Source organism: Taeniopygia guttata, chromosome 3 (genome assembly GCF_048771995.1).
Source record: "Taeniopygia guttata chromosome 3, bTaeGut7.mat, whole genome shotgun sequence".
Taxonomy (NCBI): Eukaryota; Metazoa; Chordata; class Aves; order Passeriformes; family Estrildidae; genus Taeniopygia; species Taeniopygia guttata.
In genome coordinates this window covers 90650358-90670839 of record NC_133027.1, presented here as the reverse complement: position 1 = coordinate 90670839, position 20482 = coordinate 90650358, and the positions used below count along the sequence as shown (strand labels likewise).

The window sequence follows — 20482 nt, the reverse complement described above, 5'->3', positions numbered from 1 at the left end:
CAGCAGCTTCCTTCTTGCAAAAAAGCACAAGAGCTGATTTGTTGCCAGTAATTATAACTCTAGTTTGTTATTCAAATCTTTCCTTGAGTCTAGTTATTCAAAGGTCTACCTGATCACTTCTTGCGTCATGTTAAAAAGCAGTCTACAAAAAGCAGCTGTGTGGATAAAATCAGGGGCCTTTTCCACTTCCTGTAGTTTTTCCTTTAAGTCTTCAGTCTAAGCAAGGCACTAAGGCTTAATTTGGTCATTGGGTTTTTTTAGGGTTTTTTTTTTTTATGAGGATAGAAGCTGAAGCCTCCTGCATAACAGATGATGCTTCTGTACTGTTGGAAGATGTGAGTAATTAAAGAATGCATCATGTCATAGCTGCTGCAGATGTAGAAAAGGGGGATATTTGTGGCTGTATCCTTTTAGCTGCGATGCAGCAAATGCGTGTGCGGTAGACTTTGGCAAATAAGTTGAAAACTTCATAATTAACTGGCTGTCAAAAATTTGGAAGCAAAACACAGGAGGTGGTTAGGAAATCAAAGTATGATGTGTTTTTAATCACAAAACACAAGGAAATTTTAAAAATTTATGAGTAATAAATCTATATTGTTGGTACCAAATGGCTCCCTTTGCAGTCCTTTAATGTAACACCTGCGCTTCCTCTCTGTGAGTAACGACCCATTTTTGGAGTGCCCTAGGAGCAGTGCAAGAGGAGGTTTGCAGGCTCAGGAGAACAAAGCCAGGTTCCCAGACTGAGCTCTGACTGCACTTTAGGATTCCATTTACAGTCTGTTTGGTTTGTAATTCAAATCGCTCCAGACCAGAGTTAATGTTTAGACCACAGCCACCTGAAATTTGCTTCAGGGCTGAAGCCCAGCCAGATTGCAAATGGAGGAAACACTTGAGGTTTGCTAAATACAGTTAATAGGGGATTAGAGGCTGTGTTTTTTATGGGAGCACAGGGAGGTCTGTAATAGGAAAAATATTAAAATGCAAATATACAACTTCAGCCATGCTGAGCAGGATGCAGCTAATTGCAGTCCAGCCATCAAGTAGCTGTGCTTCCTTTCATTAAGCAAAGGGAAAATGAGAGGAAGAAGATATCAGGGCTAATACACATTTTGATGTGGGATGGTCTTTTACATCCAGCTGATGGGAAATGACCCAGTGACTGGGTGACTTCACTGAGAGTTCTAAGATTCTTGAGATCATACCTATCTGTCTGCTGCTGATTTGTTACATGCACCGACACTTGAGCAATTTTGTTTTCCATTTCCTTTTTTAATGTTTAGCCCCTTGGAGCTCCTCTACAAAATGTGTGTGTGTGTTCAGTGTCTCGTGCAGTTGAGGTGTGGGTGAACCCATCGTATGAGAATTTACCACTGCCCTGTAAATCATGGAGTGACTGGAAGGAACCTTGGAGGTTGTTGATCTGGAGGAAACAGATCAAGTGTAGCTAAACCATGCCTACCAGACATGTATCTTAACATTTTCTTAAAACTTCGGCAAAGGAAATTCAACATTTCTGGGTTGCCTATAAAGCGGTATTTATCTGAATTCTGTCTGTATAATTTCAGTGAAGGAGATTCCACACTCCTAAGTTGCTTGCTCCAGTATTTCACCACCATAGCTGAAATGTTTTTCTAATATCTGACCTAAATTGTCTTTGCTAGAGCTTATGCTGATTCCTCCTCTTTCAGCTGGCTATGAAGAACAATTAATCATTCCTCTCTTCTTAGAAGTCTCTACACATTGGAAGACATTTTGTCACATGCATTCCTCAGTTTCCTCTACTCCAGACTAAACAACACCCAAGTCTTTATCCTCCTCTCAGATGGCAGGTTCAGAACTGCAGCTGGCTATTAGAGTAATTTCTGTGTTGCCAAAAATGTGTGTAGCCCTGAGATGTTTTTCCAGAGCCAAGAGGATTTACCCTTGTGAAACTCTTAGTCCTGAGTTTAAGAGGTTTAAAAGCTGTTGTGAACATAAGAGACATGTCTCAGTATATTCCGTTAGGAAAGGAATATCTGGGCAATTCCATGGCGTTTAGGGCTTGTATGTGAGGGAGAAACCATTTGCGTGCGTATGCAAACAGTTCTTAATGTGAAAAATTAGATTTTAAAGTATGAGGTTTTACTCAATAAATAAATTAAAGTCCTTTCTTAAAAGGAGAAATATGGGCAAGGAAGAACTGGACAGCTGGGCTGGGGAGGGAGGCCAAGGGTTAGCAAGGAGTGGAGGAGACACAGTTGGGATGGAACTGTGGGATCCACCTTGGAAATGTGCGCTTGCTCTGAAAAGCCCTTGTCTGTCTCAATTCCCAGCAACCAGGACTAGAGAAGTTTGAAAGGCTTTCTTGACTGTTTTTATTCCCTTCCTTTCTCCTCTTTGCCTTGCCACTCAATTTATTATTTTCTGGTCCTATGTACAGTTTGAGAAAAAAAAGACACTCTGAAAAAAATCAAAACTTCCAAAATTCCAAACTCCACATTTTATTCTCAGGGTTAAAAAGGACTTTCAATTTTAGATATTCTCACATCTGATGTTTATTAGAAGAAATAAGGGTTTTGATTAAAAAAATAAAAAAAAAAAAAAGGTGATGAACAAAAACGTACCAAATTTCCAAGGACTCCTGCAAAACCTAGAGCAGCCTGCCAGAGATGGAGGACAGGTTGTCCTGCAGGGACAGACTGTCACTACGATTTGTCCATTCCTGTTTATACAAAAGCTGGAAACAGGGGAGGCTTTTCTGGACCTGCAGCTGACTCAGAGCATCTCCTGCTATGTACAGCAGCTCCTGTAGCCAACAAATTTTATGGGGCAATGGCTTGGCTGGGTTCTTATTCTTTCTGTAAACCCACAACAGGAAATATGCAAAGCAAGATGCACATGTGCATCTTCTTTGATATCCACAGGGAGCACTCTTGCCTTCTGCCTGGTGCAAGAGGTGTTGGCATGAGAGAGATGATATTGCAAAGCCCTCAGCTATCTCCTCAGTCAGCTTTTGAAGAAATCTGGATTATAGACATGATTTTTTCTGCAATTTTAGCATGATCCCAGTTATTTACATTGCCTTCCATGGCAGAGGTGGGCAGTGTGATAACTTATTTTTAAACACTGGTCCTGAAGCATCTTTTGTCTGGTCCACCTTTTCCACATGAGAAAATCAAAATCTATGGAAAAAGAGAGGATTCAGCCCCTATCCACTGCTTTATCTTCATCCTCTCTAGAGGATGGCAATAAATCAGAGCCAAAGCCTTGCTCATCTTAGTGTGAAACAAGGAGCTCCTGCAGTGGTTAAAGCCAACCTGTCAGCGCAGTTATTCTGAGCTAATGTCACTCGGGGTGTTTCACCCACCTTAAACAGCACTGGGAACTGGGTTTGTGCTGAGTTTGGAACTCTCTCTTCCAGCAGGGGTAACAAGCCAGCTTTCAGGAGTGTTGAATGATGTGGTATCAGAGCTGATCTCTGCTTGTACCCCTTGTATCACAGACCTCTGTCCTCTGCTTTAGTTTGCAGTGGAGAATTGGCCAGAATTGTACATCATTAGAAACATCCACCTGTGGAAGTGTCAGCTTTGTCTTCAGTATCCCTATCCATGTGACCTGTTACAACGATCTTTGTTCTTCTGAAGACTTCTGAATAGCTGAACCTAATCTGCTAGGTTTAGCTGAAAAAAGATGTTTTCCCTGCCATGTATAAAATAGATGGTAGATCCCTGATATCTGTTTAAGGAGAAAATCTTATCTGCAGTACTAACACTGGAGTTGATTGCATTGCCCCACAGTAAAGGATCAGAGCCAGAAGAATTCCTAAAGTCTCACTTGTGAAGTGAGTTGGGATTCAAACAGCTTGTGCTCTGATGATAATTCATGCCCTTCTCCACTGCTTGTTATCAGGATTTAAATAAAATATTCCAGGCACACAGTAATTACAATGAATTCAAAGTTCCTCTGGGAATCGCGGTTGTCCACTTTGACTTGTGGTGTAAAACAAGCCGAAGAATTTGACCTTGCTATTTTTATATTATTTCCTACCAAGCTCAGGAACTATCAAAGATGTTAATCTGGGACTGAGCCATGAGCACATCTTTTAGAAAGGCATCCAATCTTGATTTCAGATTCCAAGTGATGATAGAATTACAACACCCAGGAGAAGTTACTCTCATTTGTTAAAAAAAAAAGTGTTTCCTACTTGAGCAAGATGAGCTCTAGCTTCCAGTCAGGAGTTCTGCATGTCCTGCGTGCTACACTGCACATCCCACTAGGAGCACTAGAATCCCACTCTGATCTGGATTTTATAGAATGTGAAAGAAAATTACTGCATTTGTCATAGGGAAAATCTAAGTGAACTCTAAATGTTTCAGAAAAAAAAATGACTGTTGATACTGGATTTGTTATGGTTTGGGTTTTTTTTTTTCCAAATTGTCTTTCAAAATACCTTTTTGTTTTTTACCATATGATGAAAAACCATCATGAAATAGCAAAGAAATATAGACTTTTATATGAAAAAGCTGTACTGAGAAATTACAAATTCTGAAGCAAAAAGCATCCATTATTTTTAGCTGTGCTGAAATGATTCCAATATTAAGCACATTCAAATTGCCTGCTTATCTGTCACAACTTTAAATTCCAAAGTCTTGGTAGAAAAGGATTCCCTTATAAAGCTAATGCTTATATCTGTACTTAGTATAAAAAGATAGGAGAGAATTTCTTTGTCCACTGCGGACACTGATGATTTGCACAGCTTTAAATGATGCAGAAAAGGCCCAAAAATTTTAAAAACATGAGAACTGATGAACAGGTTTCTGTTTCCCTCAGCAGTGATTTTATTTAGCATTCCTGTACTTAAAGTATCCTTGTGATACTTCTCTACCTATAAACAGCCTCCAGATACTTATTTCTGAAAGTATCCTCTAATACCTGAGCAGTTTAATTAATGTGATGAAGTGAAGCCCAATATTCATATGGTAAGATAAACGTGGACTAGAAAGTGGGTGTTGATAAAATACAGATGCAAAACTCAGACATTTTCCTGTTTTTTTTCTGCTGTTGGATTTTAAGAAATTATTTTTCTAGCCATTTCCTTGCCCATTATTCTTAAAAAAGATTTTGCTGGATTATGGACTGTTTATTTTGGGCCACATAAAAGGTGCTAAGATGTTTCCTGTGGAATTTAAAGATTTTTTTTTTTTTTTCTGAGGGGAGGTATGCTATTCTACACCAAGAGGGAAGTCTGATGGGGAAGAGCTTACAAATAATTAATTTGAGGAAAACTAAAATATTGTGTACTCTTTGATTGTCTCCTGGGAGAAGGTAGGCAAAAATAAATCAAAACATTCCATTCTGTGGATTCCATCTTTTATGGATTTCCCATTGGTAATGTTTCACTCACTATGGTTAAAGACTTTATGTAATGAAGTATGTTAATATATATATAGCAAAGGTTTAGGCCAGCAAGGTTTGCTTGATCCTGGACCAGTAAACACAAGGTTTATTGTCGAAGTCATCGGTGCCAGCCACCCCTTTTAGACTGTCTATTGAACTTCCACTGCAGCAGCCTCACTGAGGCTGTACCTGCCAGCTTGTGACTAAAGAAAGCAGAGATCACACACTGCAGCACTAAACCACAAAAAGGAGAAACATCATGGCTGCTCCTGCTGCTCTTTACTTCTCCCGCTTTACCAGAAGAGAGGAAGTGGAAGCAGGGAGAGGAAAGAAGTCGCGGGGAGAGGAAAGAAGTCACGTGGAGCATGCACCACCTTATGTGATGGGCTGCTTTTCTTTTATTGGTGAGGGATAGAAGGGAAAAACCCCAGAGACAGCCTTCTAAATAGCTGCTTCTCCCTGGCAGGTGTATAACCCACCGTCCAGAATCCCTCCAGTGTCAGCTGAATTCCTCGTGTTCATATTCCAAAAAAAACTACTGCAGTTGTCTTCAGCTGTTGCCTCTGTTGGTGGTCCTTGTAGAGAAGCCAAGGGCTGGGGTGAGTAAAGTCTTGTAGTTGAGAAATAGGTTGGAATTTTTGGATTCTTGTCCTGTCTGCGCCATTAAATCCTGATGTGCATTGTACACATCAAATAGAAATGTAAATACAGTTGTGTCAATAAAAGCACATGGAAATAGTGTACGTGTGCTATGAAAAGAAGAGTGCGAAGAGCTCAGAGCATCTTCCTCCTGAGCTAACACTGAGGTGCACACATTTCATTTGGGGTTTATCAGAGGAAACTGGAGGAAGGCACAAATCAGTCCATGTTCTGAAACCTTGACAATGCCATGGCCACACTTTCTGAAGGGGGAAGGTGACGAATAACGCTGAGGATCCAAATTCAAGCACTCTTTCTTATAGGGGTTGTTAATGTGTTTGCCAGCTGCTAGGGCTGATGTTGCCAGTGTGTTAATTCAGCACAGTTATGTATAGAGGGATACCCTATCAGGTCAAGGTTCCTTGAGTCTTTCCTTTTCCTTTATTTCTCAACTGTATTTGTGTGATGAAAGCATTTTTCTGGGAATCATCAGCAGCCACACTTCCTTGTTTTCTTCCAAGGCCTGCTCATCTGTATTGTTTTGTAAGCATTATGCAAAGTTTCAGATATTTTGAGGTGTCCCTGGGTTGTCAATGTAAATCCTTTTGGAAAAGGATTTCACTACAAACGGGGAAGTATTTTCCCTTCACCTCTTTCTGATGGGTCCCTTAAGGCAAAGTTCCTTATGGGAAAATAGCCCTAGGTGTTTTCTTCTAAGTTTGTTCATTTTGCCAGTTGCTGATATTTGAGGAGTGTAGGTCCCTAGTGAAATGCAGAGAAGATCCCCAAGGAGGGCACTGCAATTCCATTTTGGATTCATCTGGTGGCAAACACGGTGAGTATCTGCTCTGTGGAAAGGGCTCCAGGGCATTAATGAAGCTTATAATATTAGAACCTTAACTTAACATGAAGATTTTCAAAGACACTGTTTTTTTCCAAAACAAAAATACTAGTTTTCCCAGAACAGTTTACAGATATTTTGCCTTGCTCCAGTGTAAATTCTGCACTGTGGTGATGTTAGATCACTTTGTATTTATTTTAGGAGACTCTTAATCTTTTCCCAGTTCCAAGAGCCATATATTACTATTTCACACGCTCCTCTTTGAACCTACAGCACAGAAAATTAAAGTGTAAATATCATGCGAACCACCCAAAAGTCATAATAAGATTATGTGAATGCCTGCAACCACACAGCAGGAACAATAGGGTTGCACAATTTATCTGCTCCAGCGCTGCTGAATTTTAATGAGGGATAGTCAGTACATGCTGATACTCCTAGAGCTACCCTGGAGCCAGAATGGTGATTTAAGATGCCAGTGACACAGTGTGTAGGTGAGCCTTAGGTGTAGTGTGCCTCGCAGAGTAAAGCATGATATACCAGGCTAAAACCACCTGATTAAATTCAAGTGAGGAATGGGACTGTGAGGGGAGAGGATCATGGAAAATTGCCAGTCACCTGTGCTGCTTTCATTGGCCGTTGAGCTCCTGTTGCAGAAAAGACAATAGCAAACACCGACAGGAATAATAGGAATAACCCAAATAAAGAACATATGCTGTCAGGAATCACAAATCTCATGCTGCAGGGTTTAAAGTGATCCCTTAAATATCAGGGATTAAGAGGAGAATTTATTGTGTTCCCTCTCTCCCATGCCAGAGTTTGTTTTCACCTTCTCTTTAATACCCCTGCTAGCCTTGGTGCACCTGGGAGCCACTTGGGAAAGCCTTGGCAGGAGGTGTACTTCTCCAAATATGCACTTTTCAGATAGGAAGATCTCCCTGTTGTGTGTGGCTAATCTAAGAATAAGCATTGCTCAGGGCGATTCTCTTTTCAGGCGGGCTGGCTGTGTTCCTGCTGCACACCATGGGGGCTGTGACTCCCCCGGGCCCCTGGAGCTCTTACACATGTTTGGAAGAATGCACATGTGCTCCACAGTGAAAAGCATTTCAAATAATGGGAAAGGTGTGCTGGGGCCTGGGAGGGTGTGTTTGTGTAGTGTGCTGTCAAGGAGAAGTAGGATACAACCTGGGAGGATGGTGTCCTGGGATGTGGGGGACAGCTGGGGTCAAACCTGCCCTGCTTGTCCTTAGCGAGAGATCCTGAACAATTGCAGAAACCATGGCAGAGATTCGCCTCCTGGGGAACCTGTGGATTCATTACGAATGAGATTTTCAGCAGTTGTGTAACACAGATAATTGTGTATTGTACTTTTGCCTATTATTGGAAACTCTTACTGTGAGTTTATGTTTGGGCTTACAGACTGTTTCATAGTGCAGGAGGAGAAATTCTTTTTGACAGTAGCCAAATCTTTTCTTCTTCCATCTCACCAAGCTCCTTGTGAGCAGATCCAAGGCAGAGATGTGGCCACAGTATATATTCCACTAATTTTGTCAATTACACTTTCAATTTAGTTTTTCACTAAATTATAATCACTGTACAATATTTCCCTTGGAATAATAGCTCAGGTTTATTTGGGAATTTTATTTTGCTGATTCCAGGTTATGACATCTCACTAAAGCTGTCTGTTCTTTCTTGATTGCATTTTTTCTAGAAGACAAAAATTTAATTTTTTGAGACAAGCTGATTGGTTTTTTAATATCAGGTTCTGTGTACTACAGCTTGTTGGATCTCATTATGTTGTTGTTGTAATATCATGACAGGATATATTTTTTACCCACTTAGATGTGTGTAGCCATACTTACCTGTCCTTTCACAATTGTTTTAACTGAAACAACAAAAGTGTGTAGGAATTGCCCTTGTCAGTTGTTCCAAGCCAAGTAAAGCACAGAAAATTTGAGTTAAAATCTCCTGCCCTAAAACTCTACCCAGGAGTTAGAGAAGATCGAATATCCCTGGTCTGCCTTGTCCTGTTGTGTTTTGTAGTCCTGACCAGGACTTGCTTTGCTCTATTAATCAAAAACAGAGCAAAAAAGGATATTTCTCATCCCCATGGTGCTGCCCACATTGTGATTTATAGAATGTGCTTTGATGAGATGTCCTCTGTCAATGATGCCAGCTTGGTCTGTACACTGTGTGAACTTCTTGAGATGTGAAGCATTTGAGTAAATGTCTCTTGAGTTTTTGGTGAATTAGACAGGACAAACAATTCCTTAGTTCATCTAGCCCAAATTTGCTGTTCTTTTTTTCCTCTGGCAAGAAAATGTCAGCCTGTTTCTAAATAGTAAACATAGATCTAAATCTAAAGCATGGCTGACTTAAGTTTTAAAACTACTTGATCCATTCTTGAAGACTATTGGGTTATTTTATTATGTTGTGTGAAGATTTCTTTTAATTGATCCTGAAAGGGAAAACTTTTGAGTTGGTGTTTTGTGCATAAACCCAAGAAAAGGAAAGCTCTGCTAATCATAGTCAGTGTGTGTATCCCGCTTTCTTGGGGTTAGAAGCTGCATTTCTGAAACACATCTTACTATTGGGAAAGGAAGGAAGGAAAAATCCTGGTCTAAGTACAGCCACGCCCCTGAATTGATTATCCTTTTAGGATTTGCTCATCCTATTTTGGCTGTGTTATAAAACTCAGTGGGAGCCATTCCAGCTCAAGCACATCATTCCTGCGTCAAGCAGCCCATGATGTCATGAGGAATTCCTTGTCGTAAGAGACGTCCCCTGAGGAGAGTGTTTGCTCTGCTGGAGAAGGGCCATCCACCCCCATTCTCCATCTCCACCCAGCTACTCCATCCAAATAACCAAACCAAGGGAGTGCTTTGACTAATGGAGTGAGTAGGAGTGATGCCATGACAATACAATGGTGTGTCTGCTGTAGACTGTTCTTGATTTGCATTTGATTGTTTGCAGTCCTACCCATCTGTAGCCAAAGGCAAGAAGTGATAACCTGTCGTGTTATATAAAAACATGTTTGGAAAAAAGTGGAGTAATGCAAGATAAATAACGTGTGCTCCCTGGGTCTCTTCTTCCCAAGCAGTCCCGAACTCATCCCACAAGTTGCTGGTTTCTCTATTACCAAAGGGTTTTCTTGCAGATAGTTTCCATCTGGAAAAAAAAGAGGAAAAATAAAAGAAAATTGAGGTAATTTGAATGAACAAAAGCACAGCCTATTACAATTTGAAAAGTTAGTAAATAAGTGGAGCTTAAACACATTTCAGGCCCTTCAGAAATTAAAAGGGGCAGTGGCATCAGTCACTCAGCAGCTGGACACAAAGACTCTGCTCAGCTGAGACAGTAATTGACCACCTCTGTCTTCTCCTATATTTCTGTGGTGCTCTACACTGAAAATATGAGCTGGAAACAGCAAGTGTCATGTGACTTAAGAAGATCCCCTCTCTTGTTCAACACATCTTTTGTTCTTCTATGGCTGATTGTCAATCGTTTAAGTTATGCAATAGAATTAGCCTACAGAAATAGCTTATAGTGAAATCTTGCTGGCTCTGTTCAAGCATGTTTTGTTAGGACATTATAGGAGGTTTTCTCATCGTGTGTACAACATGGGCTCAGAGGGAAAAGGCTTTCCATATTGTAAATGCAGAGATGCAGAAATACAGGCCTGTGGAAGCCCTTGACAAATGCCGGGTGAAATACTCCGACACCTTAAAATTACCTGTAAGAGTCATATGCTTTTAGGTAAGTGGTCAGTCAACATGGAAAGGGTAGAAAGTCCTGACTTTAGTCTGGAAACTGGGAGCCAAACCTCACTTAAAAGTAAATAGTTACAGATCCAACTTACTACTGAGCTGTCCTGCTGTTTTGGACTGAGTCCACTTTACTGACAAGCCTAAAAGTGTGAGTTCTTCTTCCCTCTGAATAGAGATCATGGTTTATTGTGCCAGCCAGAGGACCTCTTTCTCCTCAGGGATACAGTGAGTGGGTCTTTTGGGTTGAGAGATTTTCTCTAGTGAATCTCTTCCAGCATGGTTTCCTTTAATTATCCTTCCCATTCTGCATGAGCTGCCTCCCTGCTGTCCCAGCAGAGCACTGATGAAGGTGGAGACACACAAAGCTGCACTGCTCAAAGTCCCATTTCTTCAGATGCACTTGTGTCCTCCCCAGGGTATTCCATGGCAGCTGGCTGCACTATAAAAGCTGCTTTTGCAAATATACCTGCAAAATGCTGATTAATAGGAAGGCATGACTACATGAGTTGATACTGGTTGAGGTGAATGAGCTCAGCCCATCATTTGAACATGGTCCATGTCTTATTGGTACGTGGTATCACCATGTTAACACTGCCTGCAATCCTTGTGTCCATGTTCATAACATCAAATCATAGAAAGGTTTGGGTTGGAAGGGACCTCAAAGATCATCTTGTTCCAACCTTCTGCTGTGGACAAGGACACCTTTCTCTAACCAGGTGGCTCAGAGCCCCATCCAGGCTGGCCTTAAACACTCCAGGGATGGGGCATCCACAGCTTCTCTGGGCAACCTGTGAAAGGATCCCACCATCCTTGGAGTAAAGAATTTTTTCCATGTTGAAGTTTAGGATGCCTTGAACTTCAGCTCTGGTGCCAGCTCATGGAAGTTTGTGAGGCATCAGCTCATTCATCTTTGTTTCAAAGTATCAGGCTTTTAATTCTTAAATCTGAGAAGAAGAGTGTGAAAATGCAATTTACTTGTAACTGCTACAGAGATACACAGGTCATTCTCACCTGACTTGGTAAACTGTGCAGCCTGATGGCAGAACTCCTTGCATGGCCATTCTGGCTCTAAAATCCTCACAGTGAGTTCTGCCTTTAGCTTGACCTCCTCCAAACAGCCTGAGCTAAACCAGACCCTGCTCCTGATGCAGTAAGAATTTAATCAGATTTCCATCAAGATTGTTGCAACAGTCTAAATTTACACCTCTGCAACTGAGTTCTGCAGATGCCCTGTGTGCATTTAGATAGTTTGAAAGCATAGCCATAGGTGTGCAATTGTCATCTGCATGAGAATTGGGTGTTGGCTTAAAAATCCACTGCTCTTGGGGCCACGCCAAGGCAGTCCTAACGGAGAACCAGGTGTGCGGGTGTGGATGAGCAAGCCTAGGTGCGTGTGGAGAGACTTAAAGCTGAAAGTAGGGATGGGCAAAGAATGCAAATAACCGTGGAAAAAGAATTTTGCTCTTGTTTTGTTCAGAGTGAAACCTCACAAATTGGATAATATCTGCCAAATAATTCCTTGAGAATAAAATCATGACCAATCAGGAAGCGCTTTGATTTTTCCTGTTGAAATTGTGGCAGTTTTTATACTGTAACATGGAATATGAAACTATTTCCAAATTCTTAGATCCCCACCGTCCATCCTTTCTTACATACCTCAATGACAGATATGTGACACCAAACCTGAATTTTCTGGTAAGCCTCCTCCTCTTTTATTGCAACTCCTTTCTAGAGGGAGAAAAGGCTCCCTGGCTCTTTTGCCCTCCAGGGGAAAAGGGAACAAGGGATCAGCTTCAGCCCTGGGGTGGGGGCTGCATGTGTTCTTTGTGCCCCAGCTAAGGCAGAACAGGGAATAGCCCACCAGAGCTGACACTTGGCATCTCCTACCTGTGGAGGAGGCCTCATCCCAATAGAGGAAGGCAGAAGATAGACAGCAGGAGCTATTGCTTCAGTGGGAAAGAAGATGTGTGTGGGTGTATAATGAGGGGATTTTACAAATAATTCCTTGGTGATTATTCATTTTACAAAGGAACGATCAGTTGCCCTAGAGATATCCCGTGGAGTACTTAATTTCTAGAGAAGTTTGGAGAATATAGGATTTTGATTGCAGTATTTTTTTTGTTTCCTGCCCAATGGCAAAAATAATTTTCATAATCTGTCCTGGGGACTGTGCTGTGTCAAATTGCTGGTTGTGTGCACAGTCCATTTTGAAATGCAACTTTTTATGTGGAAACTGAAATTGTTCCGAGTAGTAATACCTTCCTTTCAGATTTTCATTTTTCAGAAGTGATCCACCCTCTATTGAATAATAAAGCTTGATAACCATAGTTTCTCAGATAACATACAATGAGCTGCCAATATTGCTTTGGGACTAAATCAGGAAACCACTGGCTGGTGTTTTGAAGGAATCAGTTATCCAAAGGGGATCATCTATGCTTGGAATCTTTTTAAAGAAGAATGTGTGTTAGAAATGACCTTTTTTGAAGATGTCCCAGGTTAATACTGAAATAAGCATACAGATTTAAAGAACAGCTCTAAACACCTCCATTTCCAGGTCAAGAAGAACTGTGATTCATTCCAGAGTAAATTAAACTCAACACACTTGTGTGAAATCTGCAGTAAAGGAGGTTTATAGTGGAAACATTGACTGACCTTTAATAGGAGCAGCGAGGCCAGCACTGCTGTAACACCAATTGGAAATAAGAGGCTACATAGGCAAGGGCAAGGCCTTTTCCTTAATCTAGCCTGAACATTCAGAGAGAAAATCCCAGAGCAATTAACCAACTCTCATCTTTTTTTTCCATTAATTTGCCACAGCACAGTACTCTGAAGCTGACAGAAATAACTGCTGTGATATTAGCCCAAGTCTAAGCATTGCCAAAAGCCATTTTATTTCAAAGGTCTCTGAATTGCAGTATAATTTCCTCTATTGCTTACCTAAGAGAGCAGAAAGCTGGCCATCCATCTGCTCAGCAAAAGGCTCCGAGATTTATGTGACATAAACCTTTATTTCTCCTACCTGGAGAGGGCACTTGCAACTTGGATGAGGATATGGGATGCTAGAATAATCTTAGAAATATTACACTTATCCAGTTTTTACATTCAGGGCCCTCTGCTACTGCAAGCTTCTCCTGGAGACCCAATAGCTGGATTGTAAGTATCCAGCTCCTGGACCTTCTTGCTTTACCCCACCTCTCCCCTTCCAGGCAGGCGCTTTCTTTCCTTCCCCTCCAATGTGTGGATGATACGAGGAGGCAGTGACACATGCTGGGGAAAACTGTGTGATGCCATGTAGGTCTCACATGGCAGGATGATTTGAACCTTGTCTAGGAACCCACAGCTCAGATCTTTGTTGTATTCCTGGCTCTGGAGCGTGTGATGCTGCAGGAAATAAATCAACAGTTCCATTTCATGGACAAGCCCAAGCTTCTGAAGGCTTTTGTCTTCTGCTTGGTGGCTTCCTCTTCCTTGCAAATGATATTCCTATTCCCTGATGATGGGGAGCTTCAGCTTTTTGGGATTGGTGTTCCTTGTGACAATTGGAAGGCAATGCACAGAGTTTCCACAGCAAAGTTTTCCCCTTTTCTAGAATCTGTTAGGCTGTTCCACTCATCCATATGTTTAATATTGTTAGTGACCTGCACCTAAGCCTCTCTGGTGATTCTAATACCACTCATTCATTTTGTTTCCCCAAGAAAATAAACCACTATGTAGCAGATCCCATTCCTAGGACCAAACCCAGAAATGAATATAGGTGAATTTAAGCAAGTTGAGATTCAGAGGCTGTTTGGGTTAGTGCAATTCTCTGCTTAACTTGAAGACTTTGCAATTATTTATCCAACATGTGTACTCCCTGAACTCCTAAACTTTTAAAATTATGCCCCTTTAGAGTCACTGGGACAAAATGTTAGGTGTTGTGTGCATTATATTCATCTCTTGCATTCATTTCCACTTCCTGTGATTATTTCAGTACCAAAAACTTCAAAGATCTAAGATGGACTATCCTCTCCTCTAAAATGATGTATCCTTCTTTTTGGTTTCATGCAACTATTTAAATTCTCATAGATGTTGGTCTAGTGCTTGGCTAGAAAGAATTTTAAATCTACCATTGTCTAAAAGTCATAATTCTGTTGCAAGGGAAGCTTAATGTTGTGTCCATGTAGTTAATTTGATTCATTGTTATTTTAGCAAAGAATCCTTGATGTAAGAGAGATGGTTTTTTTTAAATAGATTAGCACTGCATCTCAGCCGTTTGTACTCCCACATCTCTTTCCATAAAGAAAATTTAAGCCCTTGACAGGAGTAAAATATTGTGAGTGTTTTGTAAAAGGCAAAACTCAGAGAAGTCTGGACTGCTTGTGTTGCAAAGTACTTGAATGTTACATCAAATATTTGGATGTCAGTTGTTCTCTTGATAGAAAATGAATTGAGAATCCAATTGCATGAAATTTATGCCTAACAAGAAAAACAGCTGCTTACATTTTCAAACTTGCTTCCTGACTTTGCATGTTTTCATTGTTGCTTGGCTATTCTGCTGGATGTTAGAATGTGATGTTCAGTAGCAGCTGCTCTCTGAGATTCAAAACCTTTCAGTTTGGATAGACAGAGTGCCACAACAAGATATTCTATCTTCAGTATTTTTTGCAATATAGTTCAGGTATTTTCTCTAATAATTTGTACCTGGTATCAAGTTCCCTTCCCTTCCCTTCCCTTCCCTTCCCTTCCCTTCCCTTCCCTTCCCTTCCCTTCCCTTCCCTTCCCTTCCCTTCCCTTCCCTTCCCTTCCCTTCCCTTCCCTTCCCTTCCCTTCCCTTCCCTTCCCTTCCCTTCCCTTCCCTTCCCTTCCCTTCCCTTCCCTTCCCTTCCCTTCCCTTCCCTTCCCTTCCCTTCCCTTCCCTTCCCTTCCCTTCCCTTCCCTTCCCTTCCCTTCCCTTCCCTTCCCTTCCCTTCCCTTCCCTTCCCTTCCCTTCCCTTCCCTTCCCTTCCCTTCCCTTCCCTTCCCTTCCCTTCCCTTCCCTTCCCTTCCCTTCCCTTCCCTTCCCTTCCCCTCTCCTTGTGGGTGCTTGAGTATCTTTAAGATAAAGACTCCCTTTCCAAAGTACCAATTAATTATATAAGTGGGATATATTATCATAGAACTCATAGTAATTAAAGACAGAAATATGGAAAAGAAAAATAGTCTTGGTTTCTTACTGGGTTTATATATATATACACAAAAACATCTCTGTAAAAAAAAATAAAATCTCTGATTTACATTTTCCAAAGTCATAAAATACAATTCTATTTTTCAGATCAAGACCTGTTGCTGTTACCTGTAGCTCACGTAAGCTTTGACTAGTAAGATATAGGGGTAGATGGAAATTATCTGGATTCCAATCTTTCCAGCTACCTTGTTTGAAGGCAATCTAGAGATATTGAGAAAAGAGAATTATTCTGCCGATTTCAACTCCTTGCCAGAATCAAGATACAGGAGTTTAAATAAAAGCAAGACAAATGTAACTCTTCTGGCCATGCAGTTCTATTCTGCATTAAGAGCACAGATTTAAAATATTCTGTTGCCTGAACTCTTACTCTCTGCACTGCAGTTAAAATAAAGAAATAGTAAAAATGATTGCATGGCCAATAGTTTGCTCATTCAGATCCTTTGCTGTGCCAGTGCCTGTGGCAGCAGAGTTGTCCTTCAGGTGTTCTCTGAGTGCTGAGTCTTTACACATCCAATTCAAAAAAACACATATAAAGGTAATAATAATATTTTCGTGCTTTTCTACACCTCTAGTCCTAGATTGTGAATGAAAGTCTTTGGTAGTCCAGGTCTCTGTATCTACCTATGCAGCTGGAAAAGCAGATTAATTATCTTGAATAAAATCAAGGATAATGCAAACTGAATTCAAAACTGATCTGAGATTAAAGAAGAGTGGGCAATTCATTGTTAGCCTTTTCGAGCACCTCTTAACTTTTTGACCTGTACATGATTGCACTGTTTCTTCAAAAAGCAGGAAGTACAATATAAACCTCACATGAAAACCTCTTCCTTTGCGATTTCTAACCTAATTTTGTTGACAAACCACATGTATACATTCTGACTTGGAAATGCCAAAATGTTTATCTTCAGTCAAAATATTTCAACAGTTCAAACTGAAAAAAAAAAAAAAAAAAAAAAAAGCTCTGAACTTTTGATTCTATGGGGAAAAAATACTGAATATTTGATCTCAATCTGAAATGAAAAATCATGATCTCCTGGGGTAGACATCTTGATTTTTAATTTTGGCTTTTTAATGGCTCTATTTGATAATTTATATTTTTGAGGGACAGTACTGTCCCCCAGTTGTGCACACTCAAATTTCTGCCAGCCTTTCAGTTTACACATCTGCTAAGTGTCGTGCAAATAGAGGTTAAACATGTCCTGTGGGGTGACCACTCAACTTTGTGAACAGTCCCATAAATAACAGGCAGCTGAAAGGCTGGACTCAGCCTGACTGAGCATCTAAACTGAGGTTTAAAAGATGCCAAAGAGTCTTAAAAACTTGCATGTGTTTAAGCTGATCTGATTTATACCTGTTTATAAAAGCTTTAACTTTGGTTATATTTATCCAGTTATTCTAGATTTACATTACCATAAATAAGGCAAGGATTTGGCTGCTTTTTTTTCTCCCCTTGTTTAAACAAAAACTCTTCTATCTCCCTTCTGCTTGGGACAGGTCACAGTCTGACTTGATTAAACTGGCTGTGTTTGGACTGAGGGGAAGTCTGTGTTTCCATGCCTGGGTACATGGGGTATTTTAAGCAGCCTATCCACAGAAGCAACCCTCTTGAGCAACAGGCTGAAGTTTGGGATAATTAGATGGTGATGAGGATCCTTCCTTTGGGATGACTCTGGCAAGCTGAATGTCAGTGTGGGTGATCAGGGCTACGCTATCATAACAGCAGCAGGGACGTGTTAATTATAGCCTTTGGCTCTAATCTCTCTGGAAGGATATCTTGGCTGTGTAAGAACTCTTTCTGCAAATGCCCTGGCTTTTGCATCTTGAACTCATCGCTTGTGGTCAACTTCAAAGTGAGGAGATGGCAGCAGGATTGAACTCCGGGCTGGATGGGGATACAGAGATGGCAGGAGAGGAAAGGCATTTGCTTGTGAGGGAATGCTGCTCTAAACATTTAGGAAGGAACAGGCAGAGTTTCAGCAGGGTTTGGGAGGGACAGACAAGGTGCACACTCAGCTTTGGGCTCTGATTGATGCCTTCAAGAGATAGAGGCAATCGATTGCTGTCATGTTCATCTTAACTGAAGAGCAGCAATACCTTGCTTGCAGTGGGGACCTGCTAGTTCACTTACTCCCAGAGTTTGCTTGAGCAGATGGAAAAGGATTGTTTTGCCATATTTCCAATGGCAATTTAAGTCTATTTTTATCTGTCTTTTGGCTTGCATGAAAGGAGGCTCCCACCTGTTTTTTGCAGGTTGTTTTCAGCACTGTAAGCCAGGTTAAAAGTTGGCCTATTTAGTGCTATATGGAAAATGAATTTGTTCGCTAGCAGAGAATAAGGAAGGTATCCAGGCACAGTACTGGTGTTTGGCCCTCTGTCAACTGTATGAACTCTGTCTCCAGAGAGATGTTCTGGGGTCAGCAGGATCCCCACTGCTGGCAGTGCCATGGGTTCCATGGGCTGTTCCTGCCTCCTGGATTTGCCAGAGAATGGGTGGTTGGATTCTTTTTGCATGGCTCCATTCAGTACTGACTGAAATGTCTGGGAGAGGAAGGAAGATTTAGCAGAAGACCTGGAGAACTGTAATGATTTTTGGGAACATTAAACTTTTTAGGAGGACAGCCTTTAACAGGAAGTTAGTTTTGGTCTCACTGGGGTTTAGCAGTGTCTGGTTTGAGTGTTTGCCATTTTTCACTCCTTATGTTAGATTGGAAACATCAGCATCAAGGCAGTCCAGTGGAAAGCTGTATTTTGCCTCAGTTTGTTTAAGTCACCTGGGCTTGAGCTCATATCTCCTCCCACAGCCTCAGGTAGGTGTCCACCTTCTCCAGCTGCTCCTCAATATGCCACTAGAGAAATTTAAGAGTAAATAACCTTCAAAGATGCTTGTGATGCTCTTGCCTGAATCAGAAGCTCTTAAAGTCGGCTGAGAGTTTCACAGACTCTCCAAGATGTTTTTAGACCCTTTTTCCTCTCCCAACTCTTTCTCATTGATTTGGTGTTGCATATGACTGTATTTACAAGCACCTGACTCAGAGCTCCTTTTATTCAGCACCAAGAACTCCACCAGAAGAGCCACATCAGAGCTCGGCAGTGGTGTTATTTATTCTGGCTTCTCTCAGGGTGACTTTCTGGGTGGGTTTTTTTTGGTTTTGATTTTCTGCTATTCAATTGTTGGACTCATTTCTCAATTTGTTCTTCTGGATCTACTGAAGAAATATGAGTGCCGTATATCATGGGGCTTAGGCCCTCTTGCACTAATTAACTTGTAACTTCATCTTCAGTTTTGCTAAATTTGGTGCTTATTTTACTGTAAACACCCATTTGTTCCACTGGGTAGCAGAGCTCTCTGAACATCTGGGAATCATCATGTGTCATGAATGACATGATGTATCCTCACTGTTAGAGCAGCACAATGCTAGATCTGATGGATGGAAGAAATGTGTCAGAGGGAAGATTAATACACTCTTGGTTTGTGACTTGTGACTCACTGGGTAAACTTTGTTCTCTCTTTGATGGTACAGATCCAAGATCTGAGTTTTCCTCTCCCATTTTGGTCCTGGTTTATAACATAGGAGCTTGCACTAATGAGACTGGAGCTGTTGCCTTCACATCTGCCTGGACCAACAGGTCTAAATAAATCCTCTATTTGTATGGCACAGCTGGCTCTCTTCTGGAGGTGGTTTGCTACCCTTAGGCTGGGCAACCAGTGAGAATTTGGTAATATTCTGCCCTTGCTCTGCCTTTGGAAGTGCATGTGGTATAATATCCTTTCATGAATGTCTTCTGGATTAAAGATAAACATGTCTTGACAAAACAAAATTCTCGCTATTTGATTTTCCCATTAAAATTTCATACTGGAATCTCTTTAAAATATCTGTTTGTTTGTCAAGCCCACATTCTCATGCAGCAGCAACACTGTGAAAAGGTCCCTTGGGAAGCAGCAGGATGGTATCTAAAAAGTTGGAACTTCACATCCTAACACATGTATGGATGGAGGAGGTATTGTAAGAAGTGTATTTTTACAAGCATAACTGATACTGTAGGTAACAAAACATAGATTTTCTGTGTCAAGAAGCACTTCAGGATCACCAGGTCTAGGCTTTTGCTGTGGTCATTGGTTGCTTGTCACCTGTACCATAAAACAGATTTATGGCACCTCCTGTAAGAGCTATTCCCATGTATTGCCTTGGCAGTAGAACAGCCTGGAAGAGTTGTCCTTGCATGGGCTGTCCTATGCCCTCTCCTGGGTCCATAGGTCCAAGGAGAAGAGGGATTTTACTCTTTTTCTAGTTAGCAAAAGCAATCAAGCTCCAAGTGTATCTTGTGGGAAAATAGATAAGGCAGTCAGGGAGAACCTACAAGGAGGGCTGGAAAAAAAAGGGGTTCAAAGAAAAGCTTGGAGTTCCAGCAGTTTGTTCCCAGACCCGCTTGAGCAAGGGCACCAGTCTGGCCAGTGACAGCACAAGCAGCAATGAGATGAGTCAGTGCTGGGCCCCTCTACCTTTTACGCAGAACAGAAATTAGCGACTGAGATACAATACAAGGGCTGTGCAGGCCTCTCCAGGTGCAGAATGCATAAATTTCTAGATAGAAGCTCTGAGGACCCAAAAAGGTCACTCACTGTCTCCAATTATATTCTTGTTTTCTATTTCTTCTTTT

The 20482-nt window shown here is 41.2% G+C and overlaps 1 long non-coding RNA gene across 2 annotated transcripts in view; it reads left to right on the top strand.

Annotated features, from left to right (window-relative positions):
• The first annotated feature begins 5850 nt into the window (after nt 1–5850).
• Nucleotides 5851–20482, top strand: part of LOC116808070 (uncharacterized) — a 188630-nt gene continuing 173998 nt past the window's right edge. For both annotated transcript variants that reach the window (XR_004367405.3, XR_012055225.1), the window contains exon 1: nt 5851–5975. This is a non-coding gene — a long non-coding RNA (uncharacterized lncRNA). The remainder of the gene's footprint in view (nt 5976–20482) is intronic.